The sequence below is a fragment of the Herpailurus yagouaroundi genome, unplaced genomic scaffold, assembly GCF_014898765.1.
Source record: "Herpailurus yagouaroundi ecotype Mexico unplaced genomic scaffold, PumYag 187, whole genome shotgun sequence".
Classification (NCBI taxonomy): domain Eukaryota; kingdom Metazoa; phylum Chordata; class Mammalia; order Carnivora; family Felidae; genus Herpailurus; species Herpailurus yagouaroundi.
In genome coordinates this window covers 19,367,955-19,392,902 of record NW_024412418.1, presented here as the reverse complement: position 1 = coordinate 19,392,902, position 24,948 = coordinate 19,367,955, and the positions used below count along the sequence as shown (strand labels likewise).

The 24,948-nt window shown below is 41.8% G+C and overlaps 1 long non-coding RNA gene across 1 annotated transcript in view; it reads left to right on the top strand.

The window, feature by feature from the left end:
* The window catches only part of LOC121043596 (uncharacterized), a 58,522-nt gene that overhangs the window by 16,466 nt on the left and 17,108 nt on the right, over nt 1–24,948 (top strand). The window contains exon 2 of the long non-coding RNA XR_005796930.1: nt 12,083–12,235. This is a non-coding gene — a long non-coding RNA (uncharacterized LOC121043596). The remainder of the gene's footprint in view (nt 1–12,082; nt 12,236–24,948) is intronic.

Below are 24,948 nucleotides of genomic sequence, written 5' to 3'. Positions count from 1 at the left end.
AATTTTATAATTACAATTTGGATAACTGCTAGAAAGAAAAACAATAGCTTATGCCAATAGTACACCCCCTTGTCCAAACTTTCTACGTGGATTATCCCATTTAATCCTCATATATCCTCCTGTGATAGATGCTATTATTTGCCCCGTTTTATTTATGTTTGTTTATTTTTGAGAGTGAGAGAGATAGAATGCAAGTGGGGGAGGCGCAGAGAGAGAGAGAGAGAGAGAGAGAGAGAGAGAGAATCTGAAGCAGGCTCCAGGCTCTGAGCTGTCAGCACAGAGCCCTACGTGGGGCTCGAACTCACGGACAGTGAGATCATGACCTCAGCCGAAAGTTGGATACCCAGCCGACTGAGCCACCCAGGTACCCCTAGCTCTATTTTAAAGATGAAGAAATAGGGGCACCTGGGTGGCTCAATCTGTTGGGTGTCTGACTTTTGGTTTCTGCTCAGGTCATGATCTCACGGTTTGTCAGATGGAGACCTGCATCAGGCTCCCTGCTGATAGTGCGGAGCCTGCTTGAGATTCTCTCTCTCTCTCTCTCTCTCTCTCTCTCTCTCTGCTCCTCCACCACTTGTGTGCATGCACACGTGCATGCTCTCTCTCTCAAAATAAATAAACATCAAAAAAATAAAGAAATAAAGTCATGAAGGTCTGCACATCTTGCTCAAGGCCACACAGCTAATGCGTGGTGGGCTCAGAATATAGTGTCAGTCAGCGTGAGTCCAGGCCCCCAGTTCCTGACTCTATGCCATTTTTTTTATGACCTTTTAATGAGGAAAGAGCACTGATTTAGATTTGCAGGTTAAAGAAAATGTCTCTCAGGATATGATTTTAGGCCAAGCCCAAGGATAAGTAGGAATTAATTGGTTAGAAGAAGTATTTCAAAATTGGTGAAATAGCACGTCAAAAGGTCCTGCAGCAGAAGGAGTTGGCTTTGGAGGCTGGTGTAACTGGGGTGTGGGTGGGTGAAGGCAAGGCTGGAAGGTAGGCAAGGGTCAGAGCAGGTGGGACCTTATAAATCCTGCTAAGAGTCTTGAGCTAAATCCTGGTTAGCATGGAGCTCCTGAAAGACCACACTTTGTCTGGGCCTCAGTGGAGTTACTCCAGGCACAATTGCTACAGCTAGGAGAGGAGACGCATTCTTCCCATGGAGGATAGAGGCTGCTGCTGAGCTAGGAACTCAACCCTCCTTCCCACTGTCTCCTGCAGAAGAAAGAGGATTCTACATAGTTCTGTTCTTATCAGCTCTCTGTCCTCTGCTGTAGTTAGAAGATGGCGATGTTCAGAAGAGACTGATGTTATGTGCTGAATGTTTATGTCCCCCTCCCCGAATTCATATGTTGAAATCCTGATCCTCAATGTGATGGTATTAGGAGCTGGGGCCTTTGGGAGGTAATCAGGTCATGAGGGCAGAGTTCTCGCAGATGGGATTAGTGCCCTCATAAGAAGAGACAGAGGGGGTGCCTGGGTGGCTCAGTCCGTTAAGCATCTGACTTCGGCTCAGGTCATGATCTCGCAGCTTGTGAGTTCAAGCCCCGCGTCGGGCTCTGTGCTGACAGCTCAGAGCCTGGAGCCTGCTTCAGATTCTGTGTCTCCCTCTTTCTGCCCCTCCCCTGCTCACGCTCTGTCTCTCTCTCTAAAAAATAAAGTATTTTTAAAAATTTAAAAACAGAAAGGGAAGAGACAGAGAACTAGCTCCCTGTGAGGATACAATGAGGCGTTGGCCATTTGCAAGCGGGAAGAGGGCTCTCCCAGAATATGACTGTGCTGGCACCCTGATCTTACACTTCCATCCTCCAGAAATGTGAGAAATTTCTGTTGTTTATAAGCCACCCAGTGTATGGTAATCAGTCATTACCAAACTGACTAAGACAACTGGAAAACATGGGCACTTCAGTGGCTCAGTCTATCAAGCTAACCAAGAGTCTGACCAAGCAGACCAAGAGTCTGTCAACCTAAACTCTTGGTTTAGGCTCAGGTCACGATCTCACGGTTCGGGAATTTAAGCCCCGCGTCGGGTTCTGTGCTGGCAGCACAGAGCCTACTTAGGATTCTCTCTCTCTTCCTCTCTCTGTGCCTCTCCCCTGTTTGTGCACTCTCCCTCCCTCAAAACAAATAAACGTTAAAAATTCTTTTAAAAAGACAACTGGCAAATCAAGAATTCATTCAGCACTACCTAATATTAACCTCAGGCACCACCATTAATTTTGGCATTGTCCAAACCACAGGAATTAAGATTAAGAAAACTATCCCCCCCCCCCCCGGCTCCAAATTTCCAAGTTAAAAATGGCAGCATTTCCTTACACTCCTGAGACAGACACTCTGTTATTCTGGGGTGTCTCTTGAAATCAATTCTTTCATTTATTCATTCATCAAAGGTTTGTGTACCTATTGTGTGGCAGACATGAAGGATAGGAAAGCAAGTAAGACTCCAGCCCCCGTGGGAGGCAGAATAATGCATCCTCAAAATGTCCTGGAACCTGTGAACATATTACCTTATGTGGCTGAAGAGTGTTTTGCAGGTGTGTATAAGTTAAGGACCTTGAGTGGGGAGATCATCCTGGATTAGGCAGGTCGCCCCATGTAATCAGAAGAGTCCATTTAAGAGTGAAAGAGGGAGACAGGAGGGTCGGAGTCAGAGAAGCAGTTGTAAGGACTGAGGGAGAGTAAGCGATGCATTTCCTGGGTTGGGGCCACAAGCCAAGGAACAAGGGCAGCCTCTGGAAGCTGGAAAAGGCGAGGATTGGATCCTCCACTGGAGCCACCAGAAAGGGATGGAGCCCTCCCAGCCTACCTTGGTTTTTAGCCCAGTAAGACCCTCTTGGGATTTCTCATCTTCATAACCATAAGGTAACAAGTTTGTATTGTTTCAGACCACTAAATTTGTGATCATTTTTACACCAGCAGTAGGAAACAAATGCACTCCCCGTTCCAGCCAGAACCTGGCCCAGGACAGACATTTGAATCCCTCAGTTTCCCACTAGTGCCCAGATGCAGCTTCGTAGTCTCCCAACTCAGCAGTCCAGGGGGGGGGACTCACTTACATCCTGCAGGGTGGATGCAACTCAGGGGTCTGTGCAACCACTTACCCCTGAGTGTGACCCCACCGGCATTGCTGTATACCCAAATATTAATTATGTGGATATTTCTTAATAATTCTTCTAGAATGGGGTTTCGAAATTGGTTCTGCCCCCTGATTGCTGTGTCTCCTCGGGCAAATTACCTACATTCATTCCCGGGCTTCAATTTCATTACCTTTAAGATAATAATATCTACGTCCAGGATTGTGAAGCCTAGGTGACTTTGGTATTAAAGCATTAAAAATCATAACTTGGCACACAGGATGTGCTCAACAAATTTTAACATGGTCATGATGACTGCTATGATTATTCCCTACAGTGCTTAACATGAGGCTTAAAAGTCCTTTGGGGGCATGCCGTTTACAGTGTGGGACACACACTGGACGGGCAAGAGTGGGTGTCAGTGGACAAGGGCTAATCGGGGGGGAGATTGAATTAGGGTGAGAGGGTCAAAATGGAATGAAGTGGGTGGGCTTGACAGATACGGCAGAAGTAAAACCACCAGACCGGTTGGTGAGTGGCATTTGGGGGTGGAGAAGTGCCAAAACGACAGTCAGAAGCCTTATGATAATGTGCTAATACGGCATGGAATGAATCCTTATTTTGTTTTTGTGCTCTCCTGCTCCCTGGTTTTTTCCTACTGCGGTCCTCTTTCCTGTCTTCCCATAATAAAGAAACATCATACAAATTAAAAAAAAAAAAAGAGCAAAAAGAGGCACCAGGTATAAAAATGTAAACTATTTGGCAACATGTAGCAAAATAAGAGACTTCTTGTACCTGAATTTGGGCTTTTTCTTGCCACTATGTGGAGGAGGCATCATAATTGGGAGGAAAAGAGGGAGTATAAGGCAAAAGAGGAAGAAAAAATAAATAGAATTAAAATGTAGGAATTGATTTTTAGAAAAATAAATTAATGAGTAGCATAAGAAAGAGGTTTTTTATTTTTAATGCCTGTAATGAGTTTGGGCTGGAGGTGTAGGCAGCAGGTAGCAGAGAAACCAAGCCCTCTGTGCCTGTGCAGGGTATGGATGGGGACAGGGACTGACCGATGGGGAAGAGGGAAATGTTTTGGAGACAGAGGAGAGCTGGTTTCCAGGCCCCACTTTGCCACCAATGAGCATTTGAGCACGGAGTTTACCCGCAAGGATTCCACGAGGTAGCTCTTGTGTTCGTGGGATCTATAAAGTTCCAGGGAGCTGAAGGGAGGGCTACAGTCCCCAGAGGAGCCCATCTTTCTGGCATGTGAGTTGCCGCTAATATCTCACAGGCCTCACCAGCTGGAGGGTAGCTAAAGGGAACCACCTTCTCCCAAAAGGATGTACATGCCCTTCTGCCTCTGTCCTCCCAAAGTGACTCCTATGAAAGCTGGAATGTGTCTGAGCTGGCCCGCCAGGAATTGCTGCATGGTGGAGTTTATTTCTGCATGAAACAAAACACCTATTTTTTCCCCCCTTCTGCCTGGGTCCATGATTTGGCTGTATTTAGCAGAAGAAAGGCAGGGAAAAGGCACACTTTGAAATTGTAGCAAGCATTTGAGCAGATTGAATTTAATTTTGGATACAAATGTCCAGGAAAAGTCTCCCTTGGCTCCTGCTCGTGGTTCACTGAGGCGTAAGGTGATGCTCCATTGAAGGGCCTGCTGATCTCAGCCAGTGCCAGCTGATAATGACAAAGTGCAGGAGGAGGGGGCGGCAGGCTGAGCCCAAGGAGGGATGCTCTTCCCCAGGATGCTTCCAAAGACTCTGCCCAGCTCCACCGTGCATGGTGGGACAGAGGGCAAGAACCTGAGAGCTGCTCGAGTCCCAGCTTGGCGATAAACGTGCTGCATAGCCTTTTCCCACAGCTTTGGTTTGATTTTCCTGGTCCGTGAAATAAAGGGACTGGAATAGATGAGCTATAAGATCTTTTCTTCCTGATGTTTTAGGATTCTGACATTTGGAGCATCTATAGATGCTGGAAAGGAATGCCAGCCAAGTGTGTAGGTTAAAATTTGTCACAACTATTTGGGAGGGCATTAGCTTCCAAATGTTTTAAGGTACATGCCCTTGGCCAGGTGTCAATTCTTGGGATGTATCCTGTGGAAATACTAGCATAAGTATGCAAGCATGGATGTTTATAACTGCAAAACATAAAAAACAACTTTTGTGTCCTCTGGTAGGGAAGTGGCTAAGTAAATCTACGATACAACCACGATAAAGAATGCACGTCCATATGTACTAAAAAAGAAAAATATCCCAAATATAACTTTAAGTGAAAAAAATTAAATTGCTGAGTAAAAATTATATATAGTGTGATTACATTTTTCTGAAGTGAAATCCAGGTATGTGTAATGCATATTATATTTAGTTATATATTTACATGCATATGCCTAGAGAAAAAGTTTCACACCAAAAGTAATGTGGCTTCCTGTGGGGCTGCACAGTTCAGTATAGTAGCCACGTGTAACTACTAAGTTCAAAATGTAGCTGGTGTAACTAGGAACTGGATTTTAAAATTTTATTTAATTTTGGGATGCCTGGGTGGCTCAGTCGGTTAAGCTTCTGACTCTTGATTTTGGCTCAGGTCACGATCTCATGGTTCATGAGTTTGAACCCTGCATCGGGCTCTGCGCTGGCAGCATGGAGCCTGCTTGGGATTCTCTCTCCTCTCTCTCTGCCTCTCTCTCTCTCAAAAATAAATAAATAAACTTTAAAAATAAAGTTTAATTTAATTTTAACTACTTCATATTTAATTTAAAAACGGGTACTTCAACTGTATGTTTTGTGAAATCTAAACACAGATCAAGTATTTTTAATGAAAATTTAGCATCCAAATTGAGATGTAAGTGAAAAGTACACACCAGATTTAGAAGACTTAGTACCAAAAGTAGTAAATATCTCCATAATAATTGTATATTTTATGAATAATTTGTTAATGTTGATTATATGTTGAAGTAGTAATATTTGGGATACATTGCTTTAAATAAAATATATCATTGAAATTAATTACACCTGTTCTTTTTACTTTTTTAATGTGGCTACTAGAAAACTTTAAATTACATATATGGCTCACATTATATTTCTACTGAGTGCTGCTGCTTTGGGGAGTGGAATAGCAGAGAAGCTAGACTAACTTTTTATTTATATACTTTCATATTGTTTCATATTGTTACAGTATTGTTACAGCTTTGCCATCACGTTATTATAAAGTGGAACTCTCATTGTGGTATCTCTGTGATTTTCCAGCATCTTCTGATTGCTTGACCCTTTTTTGGATGACTGCTATCCTCAGCAAGGATACCTCTGCCTGACAACCATCCCAGCTGTGTTGGAAAAGGGTTGTTTCTCAGAGAGTAGGAGTTAAGCCCAAGAGAGGGAAAAAAAAGAGAAATAATCCTTAAAGAAATCTCCCCTGTTCTCTCCTGCTCCCTCCTTCTCCTGTATCAAGATTCCCCAAAGCTTTAGGGGATCTTTAGTCCTGGGCTGAACTTCCTACCTCACTAAATGACAAGGCCAGGATGTTAATGTTCCCCACACAGACACGTCTGCATTATACATAAAGATGTCTGTGTTACACATAAACACATTATGGCTGTAACAATATCACTTTCAAAGGAGCACTAATCCGCTGAAGTCATCGAGTCAGAAAACATTTGTTTCTCCATGTCTTGTGTCTGAGCTGTGTGTGAGAGAGAATAGTAGGAAGGAGGGAAGGAGGAAGGATGGAGGGAAGGACAAAAAGCGAGAGTGCACTTAATAAAACCCTTCTTTGCAGAGGCAGCTTTTCAAACTGTGCCTCTGGTTTCTTATTTGTTTGCTATGGTGTCACTTCCCTATACAATTTTCTGTTTAAAAACATTGATTATAATCTTTTCTTTTTTTTTTAATCTTTATTTATTGTTGAGAGAGAGACAGAGCGTGAGCAGGGGAGGAACAGAGAGAGGGAGACATAGAATCTGAAACAGGCTCCAGGCTCTGAGCTGTTAGCACAGAGCCCGACGCGAGGCTCGAACTGATGAACCATGAGATCATGACCTGAGCTGAAGTCGGCCCCTTAACCAACTGAGCCACCCAGGCGCCCCTGATTATAATCTTTTCTATACATACTGACAGATACACAGATGACCCTAGTCATAATTTTGGGTATGATGTTGGGTTTGAATGGATGTCATAGGGTGATGGTGGAGAAAAACCCAGCTGTGGTTCTCAAGGACCAGGAAATAGCTCCATGCTCCCCCAAAACCCCAATTACCCATATCTCCCTAGATCATGTCTCCCTAGATCATATTCACTTCTTTCTATTTGTCTTCCTTGCTAGGCACCTCTGTCCCCAGTACTTAGCACAGAGTCTTACAAAGAGTAGGCTTTTAATAAAAGTTTGTTGGTTGAACGAATGGAAGAATGAATGAAGAAATAAACAGCCCTACCCATCAAGGGTCAGTCTTATCTAAAACATTAATGAAATTAGAGTTTCATCTCAAAAATGGACTTTTAAAATTGTCCATCTTGTTTACACTGTGTTTATTAAATACCTATTATGGGCTAAAAGCTTGCTAAACAAAGCCATATTTTACCCACACACACACATACACACAAGGTCCCTGCCCTTACGAAGTTTGCAGTCTGGGGAGAGAGGGAAGGCAGAGGTCAGGCATAAATACACAAAATTAAAAATTACAAATGGTAATAAGTGTTCCCAAAGATATGATCAGGGATGATGACAGAGAATAAAGGAAGGGGCTATGCCAGTTTAGCCAAGCCAATTTTTCTCTTCTCTGAAAAAGTGACATTTAAGCCAAAGCACTGAGGATTGGGAGTCAACTATTGAATAAACAAGTTAGGGTTGGGAGGGGTACAGAAGACAGGAAGAGTCTTCCACACACCCAGGAGCAACACTTGCTGCTTCTGTGACTTGCCATCCAAATGTGCTCTGTAATTCGAACGTGACTTGATTCATGTGGGTGTTAGGGCCCATACTAATTTGCATGCCTGGCTAGGTGTGGGAGTCTGTTGGGACCCACATGCTCAGAGTGTAAAGAGGCTGATTTCCCTTATTAGAAGGGCCATGTGACTGTAAGGGGGGTGTTCTGGCATTAGGCTGGTAATTTCATTCCCTTGTTTTCAAGGTTGTCTCATATTTCTTTAACATTAGCTTCTGCTTTTCAGATCTCTCACTGATCAAGTTTTATTTTTTTATTTATTAAAAAAAATTTTAACGCTTATTTATTTTTGAGAGAGAGAGAGAGAGACAGAGCATGAGTGGGAGAGAGGGAGACACAGAATCTGAAGCAGGCTCCAGGCTCTGAGTTGTCAGCACAGAGCCTGATGCGGGGTTTGAACCCATGAGCTGTAAGATCATGACCTGAGCCGAAGTCAGACACTTAACCGACCGAGCCTCCCAGGTGCTCCAAGTTTTATTTTAAATATGTATATTCCTGTTGTCAGTTGTTAAATTGGATTCATAAGAGAGACAATTCTTACTTTTCACCTGATACTCCTTATCCCTTTTGACTACTTTAAGATATGAGTTTTTGTAACTTATAAAACTAGTAATACATACAATTGTAAGCTATATATACAGTTCTGTTTAACATGTAGCCCTATGACTATGGATGGGAACTAGTTTTCCTCTGATTATTAATGCAATATAAGCTCAATGAATTTAGATTTGGAAAACTCAGAAAAAAATAAAAAATAAAGTAAAATTCTCCATAACTTCATCATGTAAAGATTACCACTGATAATGTCTTGTTATATTCTTTCCCAATGCCTTTTTAGAAATAGGATCAAATTCTACTTGTTAATTTCTAAAGCTGGCTTTTAAAAACTCAATATATGTAGAAACCTTTCCATGACAATAAATGCTGAGCTTTTGTATGGATATATCGTAATTTAAGTTAATGGACATTTAGGTTGCAATTTTTACCACACAATTAACTTTTAATCTAAATTTTTATGAAATTTTATGTGTCTGTCACCATCCAGAGGTTTTGCCTGATTCCTCACTATTCAGCAAACAAAAGTGATTCTTACTTGGCAATCAAAAAATAGGATTTTCTTTGCAAGTACATAATTAAGTACTTCAGGTAAGTTCCAATGAGTGCAAACTAGATGTTTGAAAACCTAGATCAAATTCAGGACTGTTTCCTAACATCGCTAAGCAATTTAAACTGCAAGTTTCACCCTTTCAAAATTCCCTTCAAGTTTCCCTAAAAATGCCCTTTCTTAAAATATCAACTTCTCAGAAGGTTGGTGGTGAGGGGTAGGGAACCATGCCCCCTGAAGTATCTAATGCTTTAAGACTAGCTCATGTCTGTTGCTTGGAGGTGGTGGGGTGAGGCGGGGGGATGAGTACTCCCCCAGAGTCCATTGCTCTCATCACAGCTGTTACCCTGTGACCAACATGTCAGGCAGGTGAGGAGGGCAGGACAAGAGGCAAAGTTCCACATGCCTAGGAATCAGAAGTGTGTAGGTTGGAAGGATTCTAGTCGTTGGAAGCCCCCACATGGCAGGACTTGAAAAAGAGAACCTCAACCAGTCTCTCCAGCAAAACAGAACATCAGCCAGGGCTGGGATCTTGCAAGATCTTCATGCAAGATCAGCCTGTCTCAAGCCAGGGAATACACAACGATCCGCCCCACCTTCAAACCTGATGTTCCCCTTAGTTACAATCCTGTGATTTCCAAAAGACTATTTTCTGTTTCTTTTCAGCTATAGCAACCTGCTCTCTTAAATAGCTTCTTTATCTAGTGGGGCAATTACAGTCTGTGACTAACAGCTGTGGTTCATAAACATGAGTTTCACTGTTTGGGTCAGTAGTTCTTAACCTTTTCCGAACGGCAACTCCCCCAGCTGATCTTGGCATTAAGAGAAGCACCTCTCCCTCAGCACTCTGATGGGTACTCAATAGTGCAGTTTACTGGTGGAGGGTTCTGTTTTCCCATTATAAAGGAGGTGACATTTTTATTAAGTTGCAAGTCCTGGCATCTAATACCAAACATATTTCTGGATGTTGGTTTTATTAGTGGTTTTAACTTTCCCCATTGAGTTTTTCTTTGTATTCCAAATAGCCATGTCTTTCTTTTAGAAAAAAAGGTCCTTTCAAAAAGTAGTTCTTCACTGTAAAACTTGAAGGAGAAAATCTGCAAGATCTAAGGCTTGATGGTGAGTTCTTAGACCTGACACCAAAAGCACATTCCATAAAAGAAAATAAAAAGATAAATCACACTTCTAAAGAATTAAAAGCTTTTTCTGTGTGAAAGACTATGTAAAGAGGAGGAAAAGACAAGCTTCAGACTAGGAGAAAATATTATTTGCAAACCACACATCTGACTAAGGATTTGTATCAAGAATATATAAAGAACTCTCAAATTTCAACAGGAAAAACAAACAACCTAATTAGAAAATGGACAACAGAAGAGCCATAGCATCAAAGAGGGTATACAGGCAGCAAATGAGCACATGAAAAGTTGTTCACCATCACTAGCCATTAACGAAATGCATTTGACCATGATGAGATACTACTACACATCTATTAAGGTAGCTAAAGTAAAAAAAAAAATAACGACAATGCCAATGCCAAATGCTGACAGGGAATCAGAGAAATTGGATCTCTCATACATGCCTGGTGGGAATGTAAAATGGTACATTGACTCTGGAGAATAGGTTGGCAGTTTCTTAAAAAAAACTAAACATAGGGGCGCCTGGCTGGCTGAGTCAGTGGAGCATGTGACTCTTGATCTCGGGGTCATGAGTTTGAGCCCCACATTGGGTGTAGAGATTACTTATATAAATAAAAACTTAAAAAACCTAAACATAGACTTTCCATATGACCCAGCAAATTATCCCTGGGCAGTTACTGGAGAGAAATGAAAAAAACCTGAACACAAATATTCACAGCAGCTTTATTGGCGATAGCCAAAATGCGCAAAATGCTAAAACATCCATCAATAAATAAACTATGGTCCGCCATACCATGGAATCAAACTCCACAACAACAAAAAAGCCAACTATTGATATATGCAACAACCTGGAAGGACCTCGAGGGCATTATGCTGAGTGAAAAAAGCAAATCTCCAAAGGTCACATACTGTATGATTCCATTTATATCACATTTGTGAAATTATAGAGATGGAATTCTAGAGATGAGCAGGAGGTGGGAAGGAGGAAGCTCAGTGTGGCTATAAAGGGTAGTATGAGGGAGATCTTTGTAGTGGTGGAATGGTTCTGCATCTATATTGCAGTGGTGCTCACACAAATCAACACATGTAATAAAATCACACACACACACACACACACACACACACACACACACACACTGTACCAATGTCGATTTCCTGGATTTCATATTGTACTATAGTTAAATAAGATGTAACTACAGAGGGAAATGGGTAAGGGTATCCAGGACCATTCTGTGCTATCTTTGCAACTTTCTGACTCTGGAATTGTTTCAAAATAAAAATTTTTCTTTAAAGAAATTCATGCTTAGTGTAGAAAATTTAGAAGGTGTAGGAAAAAATATGAAGAATACGGTTTTAAAATTCATACCCTTTTGATATATGTATTTGTTTTAGAATGTTAGAGTTTATTGCTTAATTTTTGATTTGAGATAAAAGTCACTTAACATAAAATGTCATTTTAACTTTTTTAAGCGTACGATTCAATGGTGGTTTTGGTTTATTCACCTATTGTGCAACCATCACCATTGCACAATTCCAAACATTTCCATGAGCCAAAAGGAAACTCCATATCCATCAGGCCCTTTTCCCTCCCCTGGAATAACTAATCTACTTTCCACATCCCGTATGATTTTACATTTAAAAAGTGTGCCTATACGTGGAATCATACAACATATGGTCCTTTGTGACTGGCTTCTTTCACTGAGCATAATATTTTCAAGGTTCATCCATGTAGTAGCCTGTATAAGTACTCCATTGCCTTTTGTGGTTGAATGATATTCCACTGTATGGATATATTTAATTTTTATTTTTGATAAAATTTTTCTTTGTTCCTTTACTTCAGGATCTGTTTTAGATAGTTTAGTGAACTCTCTCCAGCCTGGACTGCTGACCTGTGACCTCCCATTATTCAAACCAAGGCTGACACATGTGGGCATCTGGAGCTTTGTTCCCTCACTTCTCAGCCTCACCTCCTAAAATAAAGATGCTCCATCAGGTAAGTTGTTAACTGGGACTCACAAGGTCCCAGTTGCAGGGGAGGATGTCCTTGTGGCCCATCAGAGATGATAAGTCAAGTCAAATGAATGGTGTCAGGGCGGGAGGGATGGGAGACAGCCAGCCTGTCTATGAACAGCAGAGCAACTTTAGTAGCTCCTGGTCACAGGCTTGACCCACCTCTCTAGAACAAGGAGCACTAAATATTTTTCCCAAAGCAATATTTTGCTAGCCTGTTTTGGAAAAACAAACGTGTTGCCAGAGTGTTCCAGCTCTCCACATTGTGCTCCTGAGTCTAGAGCTATCTGTCCTACAGTGTTGTGGTCACCTGCTCTCTATTAAGCATTCTTTCCTTCTGTCACTGGTGTCAGAACTGGGCTGAGTTGACTGTGCCCATAGTACACTGGTGTCTTAATGAATGTGAAGCCTATTTACTGAGCCCTTTCAATGCGTAGGCCCTGGACTGAGCCCCTTTTTAAAATTTTTTCAATGTTTATTATTTTTGAAAGACCGAGCGTGAGTGGGGGAGGGGCAGAGAGAGAGGGAGACACAAAATCCAAAGCAGGCTCCAGGCTCTGAGCTGTCAGCACAGAGCCCAACATGGGGCTCGAACTCACAAACAATGAGATCATGACCTGAGCCAAAGTTGGATGCTTCACCAACTGAGCCACCCAGATGCCCCTGAACTGAGCTGTTTACATTTATCATCTTGGTTTAGTCTCACAGCAATTCCATCAACCAGGAGCTGTTCTTATTCCTATGGTAAGATTCAGAGACAGGGGCTTAAAGAGTTTTAGGGTCCAGTCCAAGATCATCTCACCACTGAGTGGCTTGGCTAGGATGCAACAGTGACCTATTAATCATCCAAGTGTGCTAAGAGCATAGATCCTGGAGCCAGTTCAAATCCTTGCTCCCTGTTCATTAGCTATTTGGATTTGCCTCCATTTCCCTATCTGTAAAATGGGACTAATAATAATACCTACCTCATAGCATTGTAAAAATTAACTGCATGTATCTGTGTACAGTCTGAGAGCTATGTGCCATGTGAGTGATCACTGTTGTCATAGTCGTTGTTAATATTACAGTGACTCTTAAAAATAGGAGAATGAGGCAGGAAACAAACAGATGACCCAAATAGACACCATTTCGTGTTGCTTCATGAGATTTCTCCTGGCCAAGTAACACAAGATGTGCTGCCTCCAGACTGCTGTTCCCAAACCCAGGGGCTTTCAGCAACCAGCAAAGTGAAGCCAGTCATTTGCAAAGCCAAATTCTTTAGGTCAGTGATGAAGTCTATTAACAGGAAAGGGGACTAAGTGGGGATAACTCTTTCTCATGAGAGCCAGCAATGGATTTCCTTTGAAAAAGTGTATTATGTGGCCACCCAGAACCTTGCCTTTTGTATATATTTGCTTAGGAGCATCCAGTGCTCATATTTTGTGTATCTCTATTATCACAACACACCATGGATTATCAGTGCTACAGGAAATACAGCCATTAGTGCCTTTAAATCTAACCAGATTAGAGAACCAATTCCAGAAACTCTACAACCAAAACAGAAAACTCATCTTTAAGATTTGGTTCTTCTAGAGGCACCTGGGTGGCTTAGTTGGTTAAGCATCTGACTCTTAATTTCAGCTCGGGTCATGATCTCACAGTTCGTGAGTTCGAGCCTCACATTGGGCTGTGTGCTGACAATGCAGAGGCTGCTTGGGATTCTCTCTCCCTCTCTCCTTCTCTCTGCCCCTCCCCGACTTGTGTGCTCTGTCTCCTCTCTCTCTCTCTCTCTCTCTCTCTCTCTCTCTCTCTCCCTCTCTTTCTCAAAATAATTAAGTAAATAATTTTTTAAAAGATTTTTAAATCTAGATAGAGCAGCTCTAGATATCTATAGGTTCAAAAGGATAACATGAGACATTACCTGCCTCACAGTGGGTTAGTTGCAAAGATTAAGAGCCCTGGTGTTGGTTGAGCCTTTCCTAACTCCTTTAAATTGGCGGTTATCAAGCAAATGATCGTTTCAGTCAGGGCCCAAATTGGGTTCAATCTGAAATGCCGTCAACAGCCCTGTGAAGGACTTCTTTTTGAGAGGCCCTAACTTGGCTGAAGGAAGATAGGCCAGGCTTAGCTGAACCAGATGGGCCTCACTGAACTCAGGGAGCTACAAAGAAAGGACTTTTCGGGCAAGCTTCAGACTAGGGTCTTACATACAGTAAGAATGTCCTGCTGACATAGGGCCATGTGCCATCTTTATAGCACTGAGTCCCTCCCTGCACAAACTCCAGGCTCTCATGGCCTTCAGGAAGGACAGGGTTTACAGCTGATCTCGTTTAGGAAAGAGAGGTTCTTACCAGAATCCTTGAATACAAGCAATGCCTGGTTTTTGTGGGAGGGGAGAGGCAAATATACACTTAGGACTGGTGTCCAAGAGAAGTGCTCTTAGAATTCTCAGGATCTTTTTTTTTTTTTTTCATCTCTATTAAGAACGATATGTCTTTAAGATTTTGGAAACTTGTCTTTATGTGGTTCTTATCCGTATTCCCATTCCATGTACTAGTAGAAGATACTAATTGAACTCTTTTATCTTATGATGAAGAAGCTGAGGCCCAGTGTCAGACAGCCATACAGTAATGAAGGCCCAGAACCCAAGACTGCTGACCTCAGTCCAGTTTTCAACCCTCAGAGTCACACTGCTGAAAGATGATTCTAAAAAGTCCTTCTACGTAGTTTGTTCCTCCTCTCTGCCAAGGCTGGTGGGTGCCCTCCTGGCAGATAATTTTATCCACACACTATTCAGAGTGCTCTTTAGCATGTTCCACCACAAACTAGAGCTTCTACCCAGATGGGGAGGGAGTAACTCAAGGTCGGTATGAGAACCGAAGTGATTAAAAGCCTCAACAGAGCAATCCTGCTGCTTCAGAATGACTAGAGAATGGTCTTTCTGATTATCTAATGTTTCCACTCATGTTTGTTCAATGAATGAATATATGGGATGTTGAAATATAAAACCAGCAATGCTACTGAATTTAATTCAATCTTTCTTCCCTTTGTGTGTCAAGGTCATCATGATGAGTATGGGTTTACTGTTCTGGAGAATTCAACCAATAGAGAACAGGGTTGCCCATTTTAGGTAATTTTAGGTAATTTGCTGACCCTGTTGTAGAAGGTGAGGGTGACCAAGCTTGTTCTTCTCTCTCTCTTTTAAAAAGTGAATCCTTGGGGGGGTGCCTGGGTGGCTCAGTCGGTTAAGCCTCCGACTTCGACTCGGGTCATGATCTCACGGTTTGTGAGTTCGAGCCCCGCATCCAGCTCTGTGCTGACAGCTCAGAGCCTGGAGGCTGCTTCGGATTCTGTGTCTCCTCTTCTCACTGCCCCTCCCCCACTTGTGCTCTGTCTCCCTCTGTCTCTCAGTAATAAATAAACGTTAAAAAAAATTTTTTTTTAAAAAGTGAATCCTCAGACTAACTTGGATGTAAATTAAAAATAAAACAAACAAAAAAGACATAGAGGTCTTAAAAGAAAAATATGTAAATAAGTAAATAAAATAAAATACCCCCAAAGATTCAAAAAAAAAAAGTGAATCCTTGGAGCACCAGGGTGGCTCAGTTGGTTAAGTGCCCAACTCTTGATTTCAACTCAGGTCATGCTCTCATGGTTCATGGGATTGAGCCTCAAGTTGGGCACTGTGCTGACAGTGAGAATCCTGCTTAGGATTCTCTCTCTCCCTTTCTCTCTGCCCCTCCCTTGATCACACTCTCGTGCTCTCTCTCTCTCTCTCTTAAAAAAGTGAATCCTCATATCAGTCCACTTATCTTCCACTTATCCTTTTCTTCATAATAACATCTTAAGGAATGTACACACACACACACACACACACACACACACACACACACGCCTAGTATCTGAGCCTTTAGTTGATTGGACCATAGTTAGCCAGTTGTTAGGACCATCACACAGAGGATTACGTCTTAAACTTTCCCCCTGAATTCTCTATTAACAAGACGGGAGACATGCCATGGGTCATGCGATTCTTTTTACTCCCTTTAGGAACATGAACCTTGAAGCCAATAGGCAGAAACCAGCCCACTGACACAACTGATGACTACACACAGAGCCACTTGGTGATGGCTTCAAGAAAATGATGTCAGTTTTTAAAAATAATTTTTTAAAATTCCAATGACCAGTTAGTTACAGCTTCAATTTTTACATGTTTTTTTGAGCAGGCAATGAATTAAGCACAAGGAAGAGTAAGCAAAGAAATATGTTCAGTAAATTAAATGATAGAGGCTTTTACTGACACCATTCTTTTAACTTACTGCTTTTCAACTTAAGCTAAATGTTTTAAACTTTTTAAAATAATTTTTACACAAATCGAGATTTTGTCTACGTTCAGGTAGATTCTCCTGGCTTATGTCCAAAAGACTTGGTCCTTTTGAAAGTAGGATTCTTTGCTTTTCTTCAAGTACTTATTAGCATCTTTTGCTTGTCAGGAATTATGGCAAGTATTGAGGCTGCAAAGGAGTAAGACACAGCCCCTGTCCTATGGGGACTGACATGGAAACTAAATGCTCAAATTAGGGGTGCCCGGGTGGCTCCATTGGTTAAGCATCCGACTTTGGCTCAGGTCATGATCTTAAGGTTTGTGGGTTCGAGCTTCACGTTGGGCTCTGCTTTGACAGCAAGGAGACTGCTTAGGATTCTCTCTCTCTCTCTCTCTCTCTCTCTCTCTCTCCCTCCCTCCCTGTCCCTCCCCTGTTCACACACTTGTTCTCTCTCTCAAAGTAAATAAACAAACTTAAAAAAAAACATGACAGGAGAAAGTAGCATCATTCTCTACATGAACGTTGGGCTCTGTGCTGACAACCTGGAGCCTGCTTCACATTCTGTGTCTCCCTCTTTCTCGGCCCCTCCTCCACTCACACTCTGCCTCTCTCTCACGCGCTCTCTCTCTCTCTGTCTCTCAAAAATAGATAAACATTTAAAAAAATTAAATGCTGAAACATTTTCTCACTGTCACATCATTTTCCTTCTTCGTCTTCAATCTACGCTTTATAATCTTCCTTACATGTCCTACGGTTTCTCTACAGGGTTTACACATACTTTCTCTACTTGGTTCTCTTTGGGATGTACATGTCATTCAATTTGACCAACTTTGGTTAACTAATTTAACCAAAAATGCTGCTGTGCATTTTTTCTTTCTTTAACTTTTTTTTTCCTCCTGGAGTCTTCCTTTGGCCCTAGCTAGCAATCTGAAATATTGAGGAGCTAAACTGAGAAGGGTCTGCTTGTCACAGGTGTCCCACACAGGTCTCACTGGTAAGGGTTTTATTATATCTTTCTTTCCCAAGTTTGTTCTAGGCTACTTATCCCTAAATTGTCTTCTTTCATATTAATGAACCATCATTCTTATCCACAAAGAATTATTCATAATAGTTAAGAAAAAAAAACCCAGAAGTAACCTGTATCTTCATCTGTAGGGAGGTAGTTAAATAAACTATGGCATATCCATGCAACAGAGCCCACTTCATGCTTTAAAAAGAATGAGAGGTCCCTAAAACTGTGGAACACGTAAAAAGCAGAGGTTAAAATGGTGGTTGTTGGAGGCTGGGGCTTGGAGGAAAGGGGGAGATGTTGGTCAAAGTGTACATAGGTTTATGTGGGATGAGCGAGTTCTGGAGATCTAATGGACAGCATGTTGACTATAGTTAATACTGTATTGCATCTTGAAATTGGTAAGAGTGGATGTCACCACGTGCAAAAAATGGTAACCATATGAGATGATTGATATGTTAGTCAGCTTGATTGTGGTCATCATTTCACAATGTACACATAAACCAAAACAACATGTTGAACACCTCACGTATATGCGATTTTTATTTGTCAAGCATAGCTCAATAAAGCTGGGTGGAGGGGGAAATGAGAGGTCTGTATGACCAGGTATCTGTGATACATTGTAACATTTTTAAAAAGCAAGTTATAGAACAATATGGGTTTTATGACCCATTTAAAAATGCATATGTGAAACTGTATAAAGTGTATCTGAATGCCCGCATATGTACACACACACACACACACACACACACACACACACACACACAGTATTTGAATGAGAAAATTCTAGGAGATAAACAGATGTAACAGAGGGGAGTCTAGCAAGCGAAGTAGGTGAGGAACAGATGAAGGAGGGATGCACTTTTTAATAATGCACTTTTGTATTCATTCTTTTAACAATGAATAGATATAGTTGTTATAAGTAAATAAATAAAAAGAAGAATATAGCATTTTCCTAGGTATTTCAAAAATATGTATTCTTCTAGGCTTGCACAGCTGGTTTAGTTTTCATTTACTTTGATCATACACTTACCTCCTCTCTTATAGCTGGAGGGCATTAAGGCTCCCAGACTGACAACTGTGTCCCCACCTTCCCCTCTGCTGCCTCTCCAGATTCCCCATCCCTCGGGATAATGCAGAATATGTTTCATTCGGACTCATTGTCTGAACTGTACATTGTTCCTGGAAATCTTGGTCACGTGATAGATGGACTTGTCCTGGAAAATCTATCCTCCAGTCCCTGAAAGGAAGCCAGAGTGGTATTGTTCTCATCTCACAGATCAAGAAACTGAGGCACAGAAAGTTGATGGGGGCTACGGGCTACCTAGGCCACATGAGAAGTTAAAAGTAATGGGATGTTGTGGAAAAGGTGTTGGGTTCAAGTTAAAGTTCTTGACATACTACATTTTATTTAAGCAAAATTTTGACTCCCTAAGCCCCAGTTTTCTTGTTGGTGAAATGATTATAATACCTGCCTCCCAGAGTAGTATTATTACATGAGAGTATTTAAATTTTTTTTTTGCATATGGTAAAGCACCGTATGTATCATAGAAGGACCAACCACAGGAAATTAGTTATGAGTAAGTCAGACCACTGTAGTTGCATATACAACTAGGCTTTTGTTTGTTTGATTTTCTTACACTCGAAACACAAATTTAAAAATGTCTTTCAAGAATCTTAGAAATCTTGTTCCTTTAAACTCAAGCTTTATTTTTTCCCCACCCCAAATATTTCTCCTCATGCCTTTTAAAAGAGGCACAAAAGTATCAGTTCCACAAGGAAGGCAACAATGCTCTGCTAGAATGCCATACCAAATTGGATAGAAGTCTAAAAGCAGATTAAAGTTGTTTCAAATGCTTCAAAGAGGAGGAAAAATCTAATCCCCCAAGCCTTCTTTAAATCCATATTCCTTAATATCAGAAAATTTCCCAAGTCTTTTAAAAGGCCCAAATATCATTTTACAGTTTGGAGTAGTAATGGAAAACACTTCCCCATTTTTAAGAACATTCTTCCTTCCCTAAAAAAGGGCTCAGTAAAGCTGGGTCCCCCTTGTGAAGGAACTGGGCCCAAGCGGATGACGAGTTGCCTGCCTTAGCAGGGAGTGGGGCAGCCATCCCCAGGGCCCTGAGCCTGGAGCTGAGGGCTAATTACTACCTGGAGAATTCCTTCAAGAAGCAGTGTCAGGCATTTCCCTGTTATTTCTGGGCGAGATCTGCGTGTCTGTCATTGTGTGGAAGAACGCCCAGTCCCTCCACTATGTAACACTGAAGGAAAGAAAGTTTCCAAATGAGAAGAAAAACAAGGCTTGTTAAGACAGAAGCAAGTAGGACCATTCTCACTGCTTTAGAAAACTTCTTAAGCTGTCTTCACCTGCCCAGAGAGGCCAACTCTTTTCCTGAAACACTTTTCCACCAGGAAAAGAATCATCTTCCCTTGCTGACCTATGGAAACAATTCTAAGAGCCCCAATTATAACAATGAATATTGATTGAGATTAACCAGGTATCAAACACTTTGCCAAAGGTTTTACATGCTGTATCTCATTCAATCCACTCAATAGCCTTGAGACAGGTAACGATTATTAGCCCCATTCTAGAGATGACAAAGTTGAGGTCTAAAAGGCTAATGTAGCAGCCAAGTGACAAATAGCTACTTAAGTGATTGAGCAGGTGCACAAGCCTAGATCTTTCTGACTCTGAAGTCTATGCTAAAACAACAATGCACTGCCTAAATACAGCTCCCAGGCAAGTATGGAGAGGGCCCATATCGAACACTTCTATTCTACATTCTAGCTGAAATTTTACTACAATTAACAATAGCAGCCTGTGTCCCTGGTAAGCTTGCTGAGTGATTTACATGCCTGGTCTCATTTAATGCTTTCCAGCAGGTTTAAGTGGAATAAACAGGCTACCCTGACGCTAGAAATACTTTCTGCCTCTTCTTCAGAATTTTCTTTTCTCCTTTTCTCCTGTCTTTTTCCCTCTCTCTCTCTTCCTCTCTGAGATGTCGAGTGCATTCTGGTTGCATTTTGACCTTGCCTCCAGCCTGGCCTAAATTGCAAACCTTGTCATGAAGAAGATGGTGAAGGGAAACATCTTTTCAGGTATCTTCTACTTTAGTAGAAGAAGTTTGGGGGGGGGGCGTGGGGGTGGGGGTGGGGGGTGACAAGCGTCCCTCTCTGCTCTCCGTCTTCAGGACACCTCCCTGTGGACGGTGCCAGAATGGTGACCTCAGACCACAGCCTGAACGCTGATTACAAGTAATCCAGCTCCCGAGGTGATAGAGTGTCCTTTCTTAAAAAAGGAGATAAAAATAGCTAAGAAACAACACTTTCCTTAGTTCTCTGAAAGGTTGGCATCCTTCCAGGATAGACTTATGTACTTTTTGTACTTGGAGGAAAAAAAGAGATGGGATTTGATCCAAGAATGGTCCTACAAACAAGAGAAATATGGAGCGAGCAGCTGGAGCTGGGCAGCCAAGTGGTACCACCAGCTGCAGGCCCATTAATTAACATTCCCTGGTATGTAGCATCTCCAGTGACCTTGATCCTTGTTGAATTCACAGAGATAATTTTTACAGAGCCTCTACTTTTCTCGCTGCAGTGTATTTATCCAAGGAGTACCTTGCATATTTCCCCCCATATCTCCCAGCAGTAAATTTATTCTAATTGCAAAGAGATATAGCAAAAGCCTGATTGAACACTTGGCAGTTTATAGAGATTTATTTCTGAGGCTTAAGGGGGGTTTTTAGAGTGTGTGACTAGAGCAGGATTGAGGGGGGCTAGGGAAAGGAGCCCAAGAGAAAATGTAGATTTAATGGATCTATAAAATGACCCCTCTAGATAAATGCTTGTTCCAAAGATGCTTAAACAGCCTGACCCAAACCGGGGTCTGTGACAGCCAGTCTGACATGAGGTGTCTGAAGCATCGCATATTTCTCTATGGGTTTTCAGGTTTCCATATGAAATTTGTTATTCCCCAGGCAGAGGTGGGAGAGGGGTGAATCTGTTTTCCAGAGGGAAGAAGTATATTTAACTAAAAATTTCCAAGTACTAAAGACTATGAAAAGAGGCAAAAATAAACTTAGAGCACCTGCCCTTAAAATCGCTCTGCTTGTGTCTGTCTAAGCTGCATTCTGAATTTTAAACGTAGGATCCTAGAAGGCAAATCACAAGAGCCTAGCAGGGGTTCTGTACTAGAAAGGACAGCCTTCGGAAACTTCCAGCCCGTAATGAGACGGGCGGACACTCTATCCTCTAACGGGGCCTTATGCTCACAATAGACTTTGCATGCACACACTACTGAACTTTTCCACGAAACCCTTCTAGGCTTTTGATCCCACGGGTGGCATTCATCTTTTTTTGCAGCTGCTTTGCAAGTTTTGCTGAGGATGAATTTTAGGACTTTCAACTGTTAGATTTGTTATATTATAAATCTACTCACTGTACTAAAATGGAGACATTTGTTCTGGAGGAAGAGGCAAGACAGGAAAGGGTACAAAGTAGACACTAGTGAGGAAGAAGGCTGGAAAGTCGGTGACTGGACACTTTAGCCAGAGTCTAAATGAGGAGTGGGTCAGAGGTTTGTGATGTCCCCTGCATGTTTGCTTTTTTTTCTTTTTTTCCTTCAGGAATTGGCATAAGGAGACCTTGGGAACATCTTTTTTAAGTTTCTGATTGTCAAGTTTAACACACATGGGAAAAAAGCCATTTAACAAGTTGTTTTAAAGTTAATACCCAGAAGCACCTGGGTGGCTCAGTCAGTTAAGGGTCCAACTTTGACTCAGGTCATGATCTCATGGTTCATGGGTTCAAGCCCTGATTCGGGCTCTGTGCTGATAGCTCAGAGCCTAGAGCCTGCTTCGGATTCTGTGTCTCCCTCTCTATCTGCCCCTCCCCCGCTCACACTCTGTCTCTGTCTCTGTCTCTGTCTCTCTCTCTCTCTCTCTCTCTCTCAAAAATAAACACTAAAAATTAAAAAAAATAAAGTTAACACCCAAGTCAAGATGTATATACTATTGCTAACTTTCCCCCATAACCCCTCTCATGCTCTTAGAGATAACCACTATTGTGGCACTCATGGGGACCACTTCTTTGCTTTTTTAAGCAAAACACCAAGTGTGCATCTATATAGAATATAGTTTACTTTTATATCTTGGAAATTTATATAAATGGAATTAATGTATTGTTCTTTTGTATTTGGCTTCTTTTGCTCCATTATGTTTGTAAGAGTACCTTGTGTTGTATGGAGCTCTAGTCCATATTCATCATGGCATGATCATTGTGACAGAATATTTTTTATTTACTGAACTGTTACATGTATTGCTGATGGACAATGGGGTTATTTCCACTCTGGGGACATTGCTAACAAAGCTTCTGGGAGGGTTCATGTGCGTGTTTTCAGGCACACTTGAGAATTTGCTCGGCCTGCCTGGCTAATGTCAAAACAATCCAAGCTTGAATCGAGATTAGTCCTAGGTGTAATGGCAAAATGGACAGAATTTGTCATTTGTTCATTCATTCCATAAGCATGAACTAAAAACTTCTATTGATGGAATAGCAAATAGATGACACAGGCTATCTCTCCTCCCTTCTGTGCTCAGAGCAGATGTTACTAGTTCACCGGGGTGTTCTTTCCTATTGAGTCTGAAGTGGCTTCAGAATCATTTGCAACGTGGTCCTCAAGGCAGCCACTGTTAAGGATCAGAGATGGGGGTGTGATGTTTAATTTTTTGTCTCAACCCAGCTATGTGGTCAAACATTATTCCAGATGTTTCTGTGAAGGTTTTTTTTTTTTTTTTGGTTGAGATTATCTTTTTAGTTGAGATTTACTCAGTCAGTAGACTTTGTTTAGTCTTTTTATTCAGTAGACTTTGAGTGAAGTAGATTACCCTCCATAATGTAGGTGGGCCTCATCCAATCAGTTGAAGCCCTTATAGAAAGAAGACTGATTTCTCCTGAGGAAGAAGGAATTCTGCAGAAGGCTGCCTTTGGATTCAAACTGCTCCTCTTCCCTGGGTCTCCCACCAATGGGTTACCCCTGCAGATTTTGGACTTGTTATTCTCTGCAATCAAGTGAGCCAATTCCTTAAAAACATAAAAATCTCTCTCCGTCTCCCTCTTTCTCTGTCTCTCCCTCCCTCCCTCCTGTTGGTTCTGTTTCTCTGAAGAACCCTGACTAATACAGGTGGCATGATATTGACATAGGATGGTCTGATGGGAAAGGAACAGAAAGCCTCTCAAACTAATTTAAGTAAAAGGGATTTATTGTTGATAGAATAGAAACCCTTAGAATTAAGCATCAGGGAATACTTTTAATATTTAGGATTATCCTCCTCAATATCAAATAATTATTGCACTATTTTTATCTGAGATATTTTCCAAAATAAAAATGTGAGTGTAGGGGCACCTGACTGGCTCAGTCAGTAAAACATGTAACTCTTGATCTCAGGGTCATGAGATCAAGCCCCACATTGGGTGCAGAGATTACTTAAATAAATAAAACTTTTTTTAAAAAAAACATGGTGAGTGTATATACAGTTTCTTCCCAGTCTCTGAGTGTCATCAGATGCTCTCAGCCAATGAGATCTAAAGTAAAGAAACCATTCTGACTTTTGTCAGCCAGTGAGCATTAATTAGTACTGTGGCTGCTTCCAGCCAATAAGCTGAACTCTTTACTACACTACCAGAGTTAGATGTGTCCTGTGATGTATACTGTTTTTTCTGCCCTGGCCTCCCTTTGTGCCATCACTTTTGTATTCTGGCAAACAAATTTGACCCAGGATGGCTGACTCAAAGGGTCTAGGTAATAATACGGGACCTACTGCAAAGGAATAAAAAGGAGGGTGTTGTGTTAGATGTTAGAATACAGGTTTTCCAGAGGCTGTAGACCCCCAAGTCATTGGATAAAGAAGCAGAGAGTTTAGCTCAGCAGATAAATAGGGATATAGATAGGAGTCCTTTGACTCATGACAGGTCAGCGAAGCTCAGAAGGATGGACCAACAAATACACGAATAGGAGCGGGGAGAAATTATGGAAGAGAGGATGATGGAAGACTGATGGCCAGCTGCAAAGCCTGTGTCATATCTCTATGGGGACTGTGCCACGTGGGCCTCTTCAGGCTGCTGCTAAATAGAAAGGGCCAGACCTCTGCTCTGTGTCTGTGACTGTGCTGTCTGTGCTCTCTGCTTCTCCTCCTTCTCTGCCAGCTTCCCTACCATTCTCCTCTCTGGGGATCAGCCCCCTCTGTAAGGCTCTTGGCTCCCACTGCTCCATCACTTACGCTTGGTTTGGCTTTGGGTGACTGTAGCAGGTGTTGTTGATGCACTGCCCAGGTTCTCTGGCCCATCCTGGCCCTATTCACCTGCAGTAGTGGTAGACCATCTTTC